Genomic DNA, 15,106 nt, shown 5'->3' on the forward strand with positions numbered 1-15,106 from the left:
CCTTTACAGTTCGACAGAAAAATACAGGTTATTCTCGATTTGTTGATTCTTCTAGTATAATATTAAGTTTAGAACATAGAACATAGAACACTACAGCACAAACAGGCCCTTCGGCCCATGAGTTGCACCGATCACATCAATACCTACCAATTCATAGACCTATCTTTAACCCCCAATCCCATTAAATCCCATATACTCATCCAGAAGTCTTTTAAAAGACACCAGCGAGTTCGCCTCCACCACCACTGACGGCAGCCGATGCCATTCACTCACCACCTTCTGAGTGAAAAACTTACCCCTAACATCACTTCTGTACTTGCCTCCCCGCACCTTAAATCTGTGTCCCCAGATCAGAATGTGGCTTCATTCAGAAAGTTTAACCCAGATCAGAATGTGGCTTCATTTACTCAGAAACTGAGGTTGTTTTTCAGGGATGCGTCTAGCTGTTCTGTGAGTGCTGATCGAAGTGACGCACCATTAAATGGGAATCGGAAATAATTATCTAGTCTGATTGCTTCTTTCTGACATTTTCTGGGTTTCTGCCTCCCTTTTCTTGTTTCTGTCTCTGTCAGTTGCTCTCTCTGACACTCTTCTCGAAGTGCCATGAAAATGCGGAGTTTAGAAAATCTAACTTGTCTCAGAATCTTATGAAAAAAATCCTCTCAAGAAGTATTCTGTTAATAGCAGCAAACATATTTCTGTATTTTACAGATAAGTTTGAAATTACAACGGTTAGGCAAAATACTTAATTCAGTGGGAATCAGGGCAAAATCAATTCCCTCTGCATGCGGCACAATAACAGTTGCAATCTGCAGTTTCATGTTGATTTGAATTCGTTTTATTCATTCTTTATGCCGTGCACATTGGATAAACAGAATGAACTATCAAGATACAGAACAAGGAAAGCATTTCTTCCTTTTTTATAGTCATCTAAAATAAAGTGTGTGTTACTCGGCATAATAATAATTATCTGATGACATGATTATACATCGATGTGAGAATCCTGTCACTTTTTCGATCGCGCTGGCAAATTACTTTTTCCAAACCATTTATTTTGCTCGGACCAACACAAACAGACACCAACTTCAATAAAAATAATTGAAAAATATTAATCTTAGTTTTTTTGCCCATTAGTATTATATCGCCCAGGAATCATTAACAAGTTAAGCTCCAAAGACCTTAGTGCATCAAAGTGCAGCAACGTTTTTCTACTGTACGTTTGGATGGAATTAACATCTGATAACTATATCAGTTGTGTACATTAATCCCTAAATGCAATCTCCAGGCAAAATCTCACATAGGCAATTGCGAACAATGTTCGCATAGAGTGGATGGTAACAAAAGGGCAAATGCGCCACCCGACCTCCTGCTGCAAACTTTCATCCTTGACAACGATATTCAATATTCACACTTCAGCAACCGGGTCCCAGGTCCAGCTGCCGAGTGACTGAACCTCTCTGAGACTCACAGAGGCCGGCGCCTGCAGTAAGTGAAAGCCGCCAGCAGATGGTAATATTGCATTATTTTCGTCACAGGACAGTGAAACTCCCGTTTCAACTCACAGTTAGATTTTCTGAATATCAGTTTGACTGGAATAATGCCTTTCCCACACTACCACCTCGATGGCAAAGGAAACTAGCAAAGTGTAATAAATGCTTGATTCGACATCAAAGCCCACACTCGGTAAAAATATGTTTTAAATGGCTTATTTTGGGGATATTTGTGGCATCTCCTCCACCAGTGGCCCAGAGTGAGGGGGAATTGCTATTAGTTTCACCCTGTGTGAGCTAACCATTATTTGGAGAGGTTCATGATCAAAAATACCATTCCAATAAATTTCCTGCCCAACACCAATTTTGGGCAGAGCAAGACTGCTTTGAGATAAAGATATAAAACACATACGTGTTTAAATTGTGAAAAGTGAGTTATACATATTGGCCCAGAAACATGGGGGAGAATTATCATTTTTCATTTTTGAAAATGTGACTGTGGGATATTTTAACTTTGCATCAGAGAGCGCGATCTAGATGGTGGTTTAGCATCTCATCCAGTGAAGCAGCACCTCGGATAGATTTGATTTGATTTGCTTTCTTATTGTCAAATGTATTAACATAAACTGAAAACTATTGTTGTTTGCGCGCTATACAGAGAAAGCGTAAGTACATGGAGAAGGACAGGAGCGAGAGCAGAACGTGGTGGAACATTCATAGCTGAGGTATCGAGAAAGATCAACTTTGTGCGAGGTAGTTCCATTTAAAAGTCTGATGGCAGCAGGGAAGCAGCTGTTCTTGAATCGGTTGGTACATGAACTCAAACATTTGTATTTCTCCTGACGGTAGAAGGTGGAGAAAGGGAATAACGGACACACTACAGCAGTGTTGCGGGATCAACGGAACTAAAGAGACTTGTATAGAATTGTAAACAGTGCGGCCATGCTGCAGTTCTGGAACGGGTTTTGCAGAAATCGAATTGTGGTTATTGACACACTAGTTCAGAAGACATTTTAGTGTTATTGTCTCAGTCTCTGTGGCGCAATGGGTCAGCGCGTTCGGCTGTTAACCGAACGGTTGGTGGTTCAAGCCCACCCAGGGACGGAATTTTACTATCTTTTCACCATCAGCATTCATAGGCAAACAGTTGCGGGTTGTCAATGGGTCTGTGGGCGTCAATAAAATAATACCCTCGATTGTCACTGCTGTCTAATGTTACCAACATTATTTAATGATGAACGACTTCAAACATATTACATATAACATTGTATACACGCTTCCATTATACCATTAAACTTAAAAATTACAATCGAATCATGAACTTGTGGCTCAGCATTTGCTCCAATTCCATATCCCTGTTTCCATTCATTCCTGGATAGATCATAAATCTGTCTAACCCAAACTGAATTGTGTTCAGTGATGGAGCATCTGCAACCCCCTGGAGTAGAGAATACCGAAGATTCACCAGCCTTTGAGTGAAGGAATTTTTCCTCATCGCAGTCCGAAATCATTAGCGCTTTATCTTGAGATTGTGCCCCCATGTTTTAGATTCCCGGATCAGGAAAAATAATGTCTCAGCTTTTCAATGCTGTCTATTCTTTCTCGTTAAGCTGTTGAGATTTTCCAGCGTTTTCTGCTTTTGATTCAGATTCCAGCGTTGTCAGATTTTATTCTGTCTAAAATGCGGGGATGCAAACTGCACACACTATTCCAAATGTCGTCTCAACAAAACCCTGAATTACTGTAACAAGATTTAAACACTTCAAAACATAACTCCGTGCTCATGGCTGGAAAGAGAGTGTGCACAGAGTACATTTCTGTAATCAGTAACTGGATCAGGAAGGTGATATATTTCTGTCTCTTTGTACTGTCATCTTTAAACTCCATCTCCTCTCAATGCCGTGTGTCATATATTCGCTTTCCCTGCTTTCCAGGCAAAGCTCGGGTTCACCAACTATTTGTGTCTTATCAAGCAGCAAATTGACCCTGGGAGCTGGACAGCTCCCAGATGAGAGGCAGCGACAGAAACAGAAAGAGAAGTGACATGATAGTGTTTCATAATGATTTGTGTCAGTTGCTGTCCGCGATGAATGCCTGCAGTGTGTTACCCTGTAAGTTTCACAGAGGCCGCAGTGGTGACTTTGTTGGGGGTTGGAAACTGCAAGTGTCACATGAGCAGCTCACTGTCTATTTCATGTTCCAGCTAAGAGGATTCGCTGCTTTCATTGGCTGAAGCAGTCACTTGTGTGTGATATAAACACGACAATTTGAAGGATAAAGTTGCATTTAGTGAATAAAAACTCCGAAACAATATAAAAAGCAGGTAATTAATGGATAAATTAATATTTTAAAGCGAGTAGGTCAGCTTCCCTGGTGGTCCAGTGGTTAGGATTCGGCACTTTCACCGCTGTGGCCCGGGTTCGATTCCCAGTCAGGAAATGTAGATTTATTGCTGTACAACAATCCTGCGTTACTTCCAGTTCTGTCGGAATCAGTACTAGGGGGATTTCTTGGTTAAGCAAGGCAGGGCCTGCTGTAATCGAAACAGGGAGATTGTTTCATAAATGAATACATGAAACATAAATTACAACAGGAAAATAGAGCATAAAGTTCAGTACATCATTTACACCGAACAACGCAATATTTACAGACAAGATAGTTTTGTGTAATCTGTTGAATTGCTTGTAAAAATAATTCCTGAGCAATTCTGTTCTGAATGGAACTGAACATTACAGGTAGAAATTCTGAACTCTCCCACAAGGTGGCAGCAAGGCTCAGAACTTACTGCTTTTTAGCGGGATGTTTGGTTAATATTTCCACACCTCTGTAACAGTGAGGGACAATTAACACGTTTCATTTAATTATCAACATTTTCACCTGGCGTAAGCCTGTTTCCATTGCAGACTGATATTTTAAACAGTGTTACTTTCCGTTTACCCTATTTCACTGCATCGACAGAGCTAATTTCAGCAAACTAACGGGAGTTTGTGTTGTGACTGGTGGGCAGCCAGTTTTGCAGCCACGACGTGAATGCAATAATCAGGCAGAAAGAATGTTCGGTTTGTGCCGTTTCTGATGGCATTTCTGCTAATTGTTCTCTGGGTCTTTGTGCACAGGAGCCTATTCCAGTGTCAGTGTGTGACTGGCTGGTATAAACAGTCCTCAGCAGACAGCAGCTGTGACCCAGAAACCTGCGGCAGTTTTTGTACGAGAATTTCACTCGTTCTCATCACTGTGAGACTCTGCGCACAGTAATAGACCGCGGTGTCAGACAACCGCAGCTCCGAGATTCTCAATCGGTACAGCCTGTCTGACTGGTGGACTCGATCTGAAAACCGGGTCCGAGCGAAATCGGCCTTCAATTCATAACTGTCGCTTGGGTCCCGGCGGACGGCAAACTCAGGCTGTCTGCCTGGGTACTGACGGTACCAGAATAAATAATCAGCGTCGGCGGTAAAGGTGCAGCTTAAAGTGACATATTTCCCCTCTGACGGTGTGAGTGAGGATTCCCGCTGAGTAACAGAGTCTCCATCGCTGTGATCTGGAATACACAGTTAAAAAAGTGAAATAATCAACTGAACTGAAATGTGACTGTTAGTAGTTAGTATTACATACAAAAAGTTGGAGTACAGACCTTAGAAAAAAAACTTTTTACAAAATTGACTTGTCTGTTTTACATCCTAGAGCGGGCAATTCACCTTACTTCGTCTCAATCTCTCAGAATTTTCATCCATTTCTTTCTCCAACACCTCTTTATTTAGCTTCCCTTGTGGTAGTTACAGAATATAAGCTCACTTTGTGTATGGAGGTCCTTCCACAAAGCCCTTTTGCATCTCTTTGCATCATTGTATTTATCATAATCAATGATCCAGAAGTGAAAAGAACTCGGCAGCACTAACCTATTAACCACCTTTCAATCACATTTGAATCACCTTCAATCACATTAACCCCCTTTCAATCACATCTGGCAGGCTGTCCCTCCAGCCTCGCTTTGCGAGATAAAATAATCTCAGCCAGCACGATAATTTCTGATAGCAAGCTCACTCCAATTGCCATATCACCTTCTTAAAGATTCTTTCTCATTTTCTCCTGTGTCCTTACGTTATTTCCTAACACTCCTCATGTGGTCTGACCAAGTTTCGATACCAGTATTAAATAGACTATTTACTTTTCAAATCTAATTCTCTGAAATTAATCTTCATTTAAAAGTTTTAAATTTCTTAGCGACACACAAACCTGCCCAGAGCACAGCGAGAATGGGGATCCGCATCGCTGCTGCTGTGTCAGAAAGGTGCAGAATAGAGAATTGTAAAAGAGCTAACATCACCTCCTGCAGGACAACACAGACTCAGAGCAGCCACAGTTCTGATGTCACTTCCTCAGGATATCACATGGATGGAGCTGTGGGAGTTGCCCCTCACCACTCTGATGTTTCTTAACCAGGGCTACGTGTTTATATAGGGGAACGCAAGCGTTAATGCCATATCCTACTCATCAGAGCGTAAGGTTTCTGAGTGTAGGAAGCTGGATCTCAAAGATATATAAGCGGGAAAATCAACGCAATATTTTTGTGAGGCGCTTGATGAAGATTCCGTTTAGTATTGAATAATTTTCTGCCTCTAACAAAGTTGGTACGAGCCTATTGATTGGCAGAATGGAATAAAGATTAGCGACACTTGCTACAGAGAGGCAACGTTATGTAATTTTTCAATGTTGCTTTGTTTCTGAGTTCAGTTCCTTGTAGATAAATCCTACTTGTGACAACACTGTCCAGACTGTCCTGTGCTGTTCTCACACTGACACTTCTCACTTGTCATGTTTTATTGGAGAGGTTGCTGCCTTTTTTTATGTTTGTCGTTGTTTGGATCCGCAGTCCAATAAGAACATAAGAAATAGGAGCAGGAGTAGGCCATCTAGCCCCTCGAGCCTGCCCCGCCATTCAATAAGATCATGGCTGATCTGATAGTGGTTCAGTTCCACTGACCCGACTGCTCCCCATAACCCTTAATTCCCTTATTAGTCAAAAGTCTATCTACCTGCGACTTAAACACATTTAACGAGGGAGCCTCCACTGCTTCAATGGGCAGAGAATTCCAAAGATTCACTACCCTCTGAGAGAAGTTACTCCTCAACTCTGTTCTAAATTGACTCCCCCTTATTTTGAGGCTGTGCCCTCTAGTTCTTGTTTCCTTTCTAAGTGGAAAGAATGTGTCTGCCTCTACCCTGTCTAGCCCCTTCATTACCCTATATGTCTCTATAAGATCCCCCCTCAGCCTTCTAAACTCCAATGATTAAAGGCCCAATCTACTCAATCTGTCCTCATAAGCTAATCCCCTCATCTCCGGTATCAACCTGGTGAACCTTCTCTGCACTCCCTCCAAGGCCAATATATCCTTTGGCAAATAAGGGGACCTAAATTGCACACAGTACTCCAGTTGCGGCCTCACCAGCACCTTGTACAATTGCAGAAAGACCTCCCTGCTTTTATAGATCCCATCCCCAATGTAGAGGGGATCTATATTTCTACCCTGACGGAGAATTTCACATACTGCGAAAATATAGGGAACATGCTGTGGAAGTATCATAGATCACTAATTTTTTATCACTTTAGATTAAGTAGATGTTTCCAAGTAAAATGAACTCTCCTTAATGCCCCGCCCCAACCCGGCTGCCGTATCCCAAACATTCTTTTCTATTTAACAAGTGCTGATGTCATGATAAATATTCATTACCCAGTTCAACAGAGGAGTCAGTGCCTAAAACGATCGTTGAAGAGGGGGATCATTTTACCACAAATTCCATCCTGTAAGCAAACCAAGTCCTTGTGTGCTCGGTACAGTTAGAACATCGGCATTTCTACATTTTGTGTTTCAGCTCTGGGGAGGGACAGCAAAGTGGAACCCGGCTTTGCACAGAAATTCGCTTCTATACATAGTAAAGCAGCAGACATTACAGAATTAATGACATGAAAAGAACTCTCTTATCCGCTATCGCTGTTTCTGTGTCTTAAGCCCCATATTGCTGCAGAGACACAGCAGATTCGGTGCAACATTGCACATCGAAAGTTTCAGTTAATGTCGGAAGTATGCGCTCCCATACTCAGAAACCAAGAGTGATAATTCAACCACCACCGAAAAGCGCAAAGACCTGCAAAGTTCTATGAAGCGACATAGAAGAGCTGGTAGAATGGATTATGAAATGAGACTTGCAAAGCAGATCGAGATCAATAAGAAAATATTAGTTACATAAAGGGAAAGAAGGTGATTAGGAGTAATGTTGGTCCGTTAGAGGCTGAAAATGGAGATATTGTTGATTGTGGGAAGAAGAGATCCCTATTTGCTCTTTAGAACGTGGCGCTGAACTGCTGACTTGAAATGCTGTCCAAGTTACACAAATAGAAATGAAATGTGGAGGGACTCTGAGGTTGGAGAAAATGTCAGTTTGAAACCAAGGAGAATCAATTAAGTTTGCAAAAGTAAATCAAGTAAAATGTCTCCAACATGTCATTGATCACGCGTTTATCGTATATAACTTTAAAATGCGGGCAAAACTCAGTTTGAAATCAATGCCTTCATTGGTGAACAGTTAATCTTTAATTACTTCTATAATTTACAGTTACTGCAGTGAAGTAGCGTCCTGGTTAATAGACAATTGACTTTTTCACACGTGACCGGAAAGAGATGAACAGCCCACATCCTTACACCAGACGAGCAGAATCTGATTCCAGCCATATAAACTGCAGAGAAACCGAGTCTCCGGAACTTTATCTGTTGCACCTGACATTAGCGGAATATTGAAGATGTTGATTCACTTTGTGCCCTTTTGCTGTGAGCTGTGCCCCCTGTTCCTATTGACAATGCTTCTGTATCACAGAGTGCAAATGAATCTATTCCTCGTCATTCTGGTGATGCCAACTTTTAAGTGCTTGATATTTATTCTATAACTTGTAGATCTGTATATATATATTAATTTTGCTCCAGTGTTTCATTGACTGAATGTTTTCATAAGTCGATGTCACTCGGACCAAGTTTCATAAATTCCAGCAGTCTAGAGCGGGGATTCAGCACAGATAAACTGCAGCTATGGCACGTCCAGTATGTTTGAAATGTATTTGTACAGACAAAAGCCCATCAAGGACGGAAGTGGTTAATAAGCAGATTCTCGGTTAGTAAAGAGAAAAGGACTGATTTGAATTGAAACTTTCCACTGCGGGCAAATTGAGTCAGTTGGTTAGTGAAGACACGGTGAGCGTGGATACTGCTGTGTATTGCTGTGCGATACAGCCCACATTGAGAGGAAAGACGGCAGTTATTGCACAACACCCTCACACCTGTTTACAGTTGCTGCAGCGACCATACAAATAGCACACTGCAGGCAAGACATATCAGAGCGAGAGAAGGAAATGAAGCAAGTGAACGAGGTTGTTCTGGGCTTTGCAATTCCTGACAGCGACTTTGCTCAGTCATATTGACAATCAGGGCATAACCTATCCGATTGAAGAAACATTCACTCAGTGAGTTTGGCCTTTCTGGCGAGGAAATCATTCACATTCTTCAATTTAAGGATGACACTCCACTGTCTGGAATCAGACATTTGGTCTATGCCCAAATGCAGCAAGACCTGGACAATACTTAGGTTTGACCTGATAAGTGCAAACAATATTCTCGTCGCACAAGTTCCAGGCATTGACCACCTCTAAAAAGAGAGTGTCTAGAAAAAAACTTTCCTTGACATTCAATAACATTGCCACCGCTGATTCCACATCCGCCCCACCCCACACCTCTCCCCACCCCATCAACATCCTGGGATTTGACTGAAATCTAAACTGGACCCAGGACCGTGGCTACCGGAGCAGGTCAAAGGTTAGGAATCCTGCAACGAGTAATTTGCAGTGTGATTCTCCAAAGCATATCCACCAACTACAAAGTACAAGTCAGGAGTGTAAATGAAATGCTCCCTACTTACGTGGATAATGTGGCTCCAACAACTCAATAAACTCGACACGATACAGGACCAAACAGTCCGCTTGATTGCTCACCATTCCGAAAACATCCATTCCTGCCACCACCGAAGAACAGTGGTAGCCGTGTGCACATTCTACAAGAAACACTGCAGCAACTCTCCAAACTTTTTTTTAGGCAGCACAATCCAAACACACGACCACTGCCATACAGGGGGACAAGTGCAGCAGGCATGTGGGAACACCACCACCTAGAGATTCCCTTTCAAGTTATTTCACATCCTTTCCTGGAAATATAGCGTTGTTCCTTCACCCTCACTGGATTCAAACCCTGGAACTTCCTCACTAACAGCAGAATGGGTGTACCTGAAACCTCAGGGACTGCAGAGCTTCAGGAAGGCAGTTCAACACCACTCGACTATCTTCGTGTTGTTGGGTGAGTTTCTGTGTCCCAGATTTATAATAATAGTGGTGTTGCTGGGTGAGTCTCTGTGGCGGCTATTCGACATCTCATTTGTCAAATACGACAAAAGATTTTGATCTGTTCTGCATTTTGTTACAGGTGTCCGTGAGCTTATTTGAGTTAACAATTCAGAAAGATCAGCCTGCAATTTTCTATGATATTAACTCCACTGCGTCCTTCAGCTGGTAGCTAGATACTCATTGTTTCAATTTAGTACATAAATCGCGGCATGGAGATTAGCTTCGAGTTTTCCCAAACCGCTTCTCTGCCGATCTCAATCAGGACAAAATACCCGGTAAATAGACCTGACTGCATTCGCGCAGAAGGAAACTTCGTGGAGCTGTGAATACTCGCTGAGGTTTTTGTATGGGGTTTAGCTGTAATCTAACACTGTGCTTCACTGCGCAGTAATAGACCGCCCCGTCCTCCACATTGAGGGCGCTGATATTGAGGTAACCCTTCTGCTCAGACTTGTCAGCAGCCGCCAGGTATCGTCCTGAAACTCCATCATCCTTCATTGCTAATACTTTAGAAATGATCCATGTCGGTGGCCCCGCCGGTTTCTGCTGATACCATTGCATGTAGGCCATAGCCTGGTCTGTATAGTTACAATCTAACTGCACCGAACCTCCTTCTGTTGCGGTTATTGTCACTGGTGACTGAGTTACTGGATCGGCGCAGCGCCCGCCTGTGAAGATCGAGGAATTAAATGTCAAGAGTTAGTGTAAATGTGTTTGTATCTGCGGTAATTTGAGGAACTTATTCTACGCATCACATGGATATTTCAGATTGTTAAATAAGTTGCCACCAATATGTTTATCTGGTTTGATGAAGGTTTTCCAGTACTTACAGTGCAAGAGAGCTGCCAGGATGAGCAGAAACATGTCCGACTGAATCCTCAGTGAATGGGAATGGAATGAGTCACAGACTGAGAAAGAGAGAACACGGTCTTGGTTCAGCTAATTGCCGTGTGTGTGTGTGTGTGTGTGTGTATGAGACAGAGAGAGAGAGAGAGAGAGGGCGGGGCTGGGGGGTGGGGGGAGTCCATCGTGACCTCACAAGCCTGCCATCCATACAGGTTTAAGTTGTGACGCTGGGGTTTGAATTTGGCGCCGTCTGTCGGCAAATGCTTTTAAATTGCACGCTCAGATTTTGATGTTGAGTGGATTCAGGGTTTCCTGTGACATATTCCCATCCTGTTCATGGATTTGTCTGAATAGAGGGATGCGGTCCCCGGAAGGGCAGGGCGTTTTAGTTCAGTCGGGCAGCATCGTCGGTGCACCTGCAGGGCCTGTTCTTGTGCTGACATTTTCTTTGTTCTTTCCTCTGTGTCCCAAGACACAAATGCTGCCCAGAAATTTAAATTGGAGCTCTTCAGATACTGACTTCTTTACTTTTGATATGTATTTGGGAAAACGATGCTAAATCTGCGGAAATCATTGCGAGAGTTCTCTGTTCAAATCCTGGGGATGACGAATTCGGGTGAAATGGTCTTTGCAGTAAAAGCAGAAATTCTAAATCGGAATCGCGCCAGGGATTAATTTGTATCTTTTGCTTATAAGCAAGAAGGTGTCAAAGCGACTTAATTGATGTGTTCAGAATGTTCCATTTTCAGGGAGTAGAATGTCGTGTTACAGATACATTGTGAAGCCACCGCTTCTCCTTCTGTCTGAATTGCTGAGGATACCGGCTGAGTGACAGGAGCCCCATGAGCCACGTCTGGAAAAAGTTTTTTTTTGTCTGGAGGAGGGCGGCTCATAAGAAAAGATTCTCCTCTCCAGGTGCAGTATAAAATCTGAATAAAGGGCATAAACAAAATCGTGATAGAATTCATGACGGTAAATTGTTAAACACAAACTTGAGTCCTGAAGACTGACAGGTGGTAGAATGCGGCATTTTATAGTGAAACATCGCCGCCAGCAGAGGGAAGTGTCGAGCCGAATTCCAGACTCGCAACAGCAACCAGCAACAATATTCATAGACTCACAGAATCATAGAATCCTTGGAGTACAGAAGAAGGATATTCGGCCCATCGAGTCTGTACCGGTCACAATCCCATCCAGGCCCTATTCCCATAACCGCACGCATCCATCTCGCTAATGCCCCTGACACTAGGGCAATTTAGCTTGGCCAATGAACTAAATGAAAAAAAATAAGTGAAACGACAAATGTCGAAACAGAAATAGTAGATTAGCATTGATAGCAAACATATGTCGTTTCAAATCAGATGTTACGAGTTGTCAAAGCTGGTATTACTGTTGGAATGCTAAAAATATTCACACCCATTGAACTTGGCCCTCCGCATTGTTTGTGTCTTGTAGTGGGTAATATGTGGACTTTATTTACAAAAGCGCCCAGTTCCAAACGTCGAGTTAGAGTGCACTTTCCCACAGTTTTCTTCCATCTCATAAGAAAAAAGCAATTAGATTTTCCCCGTCGTGCTGACTATTTTATGAAGCGTATATCTACAGTCATACTTCATTCACTTTAACAATTATTTATTAGTGTCACATGTAGGCTTACATTAACACCTGCAAATACGCTATTGCGTAAATCCCCTAGTCGCCAGACTCAGGCGCCTGTTCGGATACACTGAGGGAGAATTTGCCATGGCCAATGTACCGAACCAGCTTGTCTTTCCGACTGGTGGAGGAAACCAGAGCTGCCGGTGGAAACCCACGGAGACACGGGGAGAACGTGCAGACTCTGAACAGGCAGTGACCCAAGCCGGGAATCGAACTCTGGTCAGTGGCACTGTGAGGCAGCAGTTTTACTGGGAAATAGCCATATGAATTTTCCGTATTTTGTTTTTCATTAACTACAGTCCCTCAGGATCCATTCACTCTGTAAAGGGATTGACAGAGTTCGACGACTGGCTATTTCTCTCAGTCAAGATAACAAAGGGATGTGGTTCCCGTCACTTTCCCTCACCGGGAAGGGAAGACGCGACTAATCTTTAGACAATTCATATGTTCAAATATGGACCACCGGTAAAATGAGAAGCTATGGATAAAGGCTGTACTTACATCAGATCAATAATATCCGTTTCCGGGAAATGCAAGGGCGACAAAACTACATGAGCTAGATTTGTGTGGGCGTCACTGACATAAATCAGCCGACATTTCAATGTTCCCTCCCCATTCACTTCCTTCTGCTGTGAACTGTGTGCGGGTTTCTTACTGAGATTTCAAATACAATGATGTACTGCATTGTGCAATTATATCTATTGCCTCTCATTCTGCTGATGATAACATGTACGGACAGGAGTTGGACCCAATAACAAAAATTGATTGTTAATTTTATTTTCATGTTATTTCAATGATTCATCATGTGAATTTTATTCCAGGTCCATGTCTCTCGGACCGTGTGCTTCAATCCCCCGCTCGGAAAAGTGTCCAGAGAGGGGATTCCGTGCAGTTAGACTGTAGCTACGAGGTATCCCGCTTTTATGCGATGCATTGGTACAAACAGAAACCCGGTGAGGGACTGGAGTGGATTATAATGGAGACGTCTGGCAGAGGCCGAAGTGGTCGTTTTGAACTGAATCTTGATACCACTGCGAAACGCGGCCAGTTGCTCATTGTAAGCACGGAGAACGCGGATGCTGCAGTTTATTACTGTGCGATTGATCCGCACACTGAGACAAAACATGACAGTCGCTGTACAAAAACCTCGCTCCAAGTTGCAGTTCCGGAACAGCTGCAGCAACCACTCCAATAACACAAGACAGGCCAGGAGGCACAAACGGAACCTGAAGTGTCTGCATCCATAATTCTCATTAGGTGGGCGCTTTGACCAGAGACACTGGCGGGCCCAGGATTCACTATGCTCACTTTTCAAGGGGTCTGCCCTAAGGGGTTTCCAAATTCAAGCAAATGCTGTTCCTCTTCACTCGCCCTGAAATGGCGAGCACTTCACTCATTGATATCAATCCGCTGCAGAAAAGTGGACTTCGTGTGTACACACTGCGGAGGGCGTCAGGAGTGTTGACCCTAACAACACATAACAGTCAGAACAATTTGACCTGAGTTTGAGGTTATATTGTTTTTCTTTTCATCAGCTGAGGACTCACCTGACGAAGGGGCAGCGCTGTGAAGGCGAGTGGCTTTTGCTACCAAATAAACCTGTTGGACTTTAACCCGGTGTTGTGAAACAGAATCATGTTTCGGGTGTGAAACAATGTCTGAAATGAAAAATAAAAGGCAAAGGTTTAATACATCAATTAGATTTTTGAAAGCAGGTATAGTAACTTCCCTGGTGGCCTAGTGGTTTGAGTGCAGTGTTTTTATCTCTGCAGACTGGGATCGATTCCCTGTCAGGGAATTAAAAACTTATTGTTATGCAAAAACTATTATTTAATTAGTTGCCTGCACCAGTAAGGCAATATACCATTTTGCATTGAGATGAAAATGTCATGTTCAGATAATCAAGAACAGTAAAAGGACAGTGATAGTTTGCAAAACTCTGACAATAGAGATGATGATGATGCAAGGTAAAATCTGGCTAATAATGGAGTAGATTTTACTTTTTCCACTGACACAAATAATTTCCAGATTTGGGTTCAAATCTGGTGCTAAATGATTAAAAAAAACTTCTCACTGAATTAAGCACAAAACTGCCTGACTTCCAAAGGAGTGGAGGCGCCTTTCATTCAGAAAATAGTGACTGAGGTATTAACAAAGCAACATTGAGAACAACTCATTTTAAGCGGTGACATCCTGGGGAAACAGAGTTCACCCAGTAAAGTTTTAAGAAGAACGGCGCCCAGCGTGGGGCTCGAACCCACAACCCTGAGATTAAGAGTCTCATGCTCTACCAACTGAGCTAGCCAGGCACATTACGCCACTGCTCCTTCGGGTACTAAAATAGGCGGACAACAAATGTTCGTTTCCAAATGGCATCTCGTTATTCTGATTTCAAAGTGTAAAATGGACTCGATCGGCAAAATCGCCAAGGTTACAATGCATTCCTGTCAATCATCATTAACATCATTCACATCTTCCGCTTCTTTGTCGCAGCTCCTTCTAAGCATAACAAACTCCTCTTACATCTTTCATCTTAATTATTTTTATAGGAAACATTTTGACATGACCTTCTGGACTAATGTGAATCAGGTTTGTGTTGGAAAAACCAGCTTATTCACATCGGTGAGCTGAGTCACTTTGGCAAACACAGAGAGTGGGAGAGGCCTCA

General features: G+C 42.8%; 2 non-coding genes across 2 annotated transcripts; one reads left to right on the plus strand and one right to left on the minus strand.

Moving 5' to 3' along the window:
* The first annotated feature begins 2,520 nt into the window (after positions 1-2,520).
* On the plus strand, positions 2,521-2,594 carry trnan-guu (transfer RNA asparagine (anticodon GUU)). The gene has a single exon. It is a non-coding gene; the product is annotated as a tRNA-Asn (tRNA).
* A 12,080-nt stretch (positions 2,595-14,674) lies between these two features.
* Positions 14,675-14,747, minus strand: trnak-cuu (transfer RNA lysine (anticodon CUU)). Its single transcript has one exon. It is a non-coding gene; the product is annotated as a tRNA-Lys (tRNA).
* Between the last annotated feature and the right edge of the window lie 359 nt (positions 14,748-15,106).

Source organism: Carcharhinus amblyrhynchos, unplaced genomic scaffold, assembly GCF_965287045.1.
Source record: "Carcharhinus amblyrhynchos unplaced genomic scaffold, sCarAmb.v2.hapA scaffold_39, whole genome shotgun sequence".
Classification (NCBI taxonomy): Eukaryota; Metazoa; Chordata; class Chondrichthyes; order Carcharhiniformes; family Carcharhinidae; genus Carcharhinus; species Carcharhinus amblyrhynchos.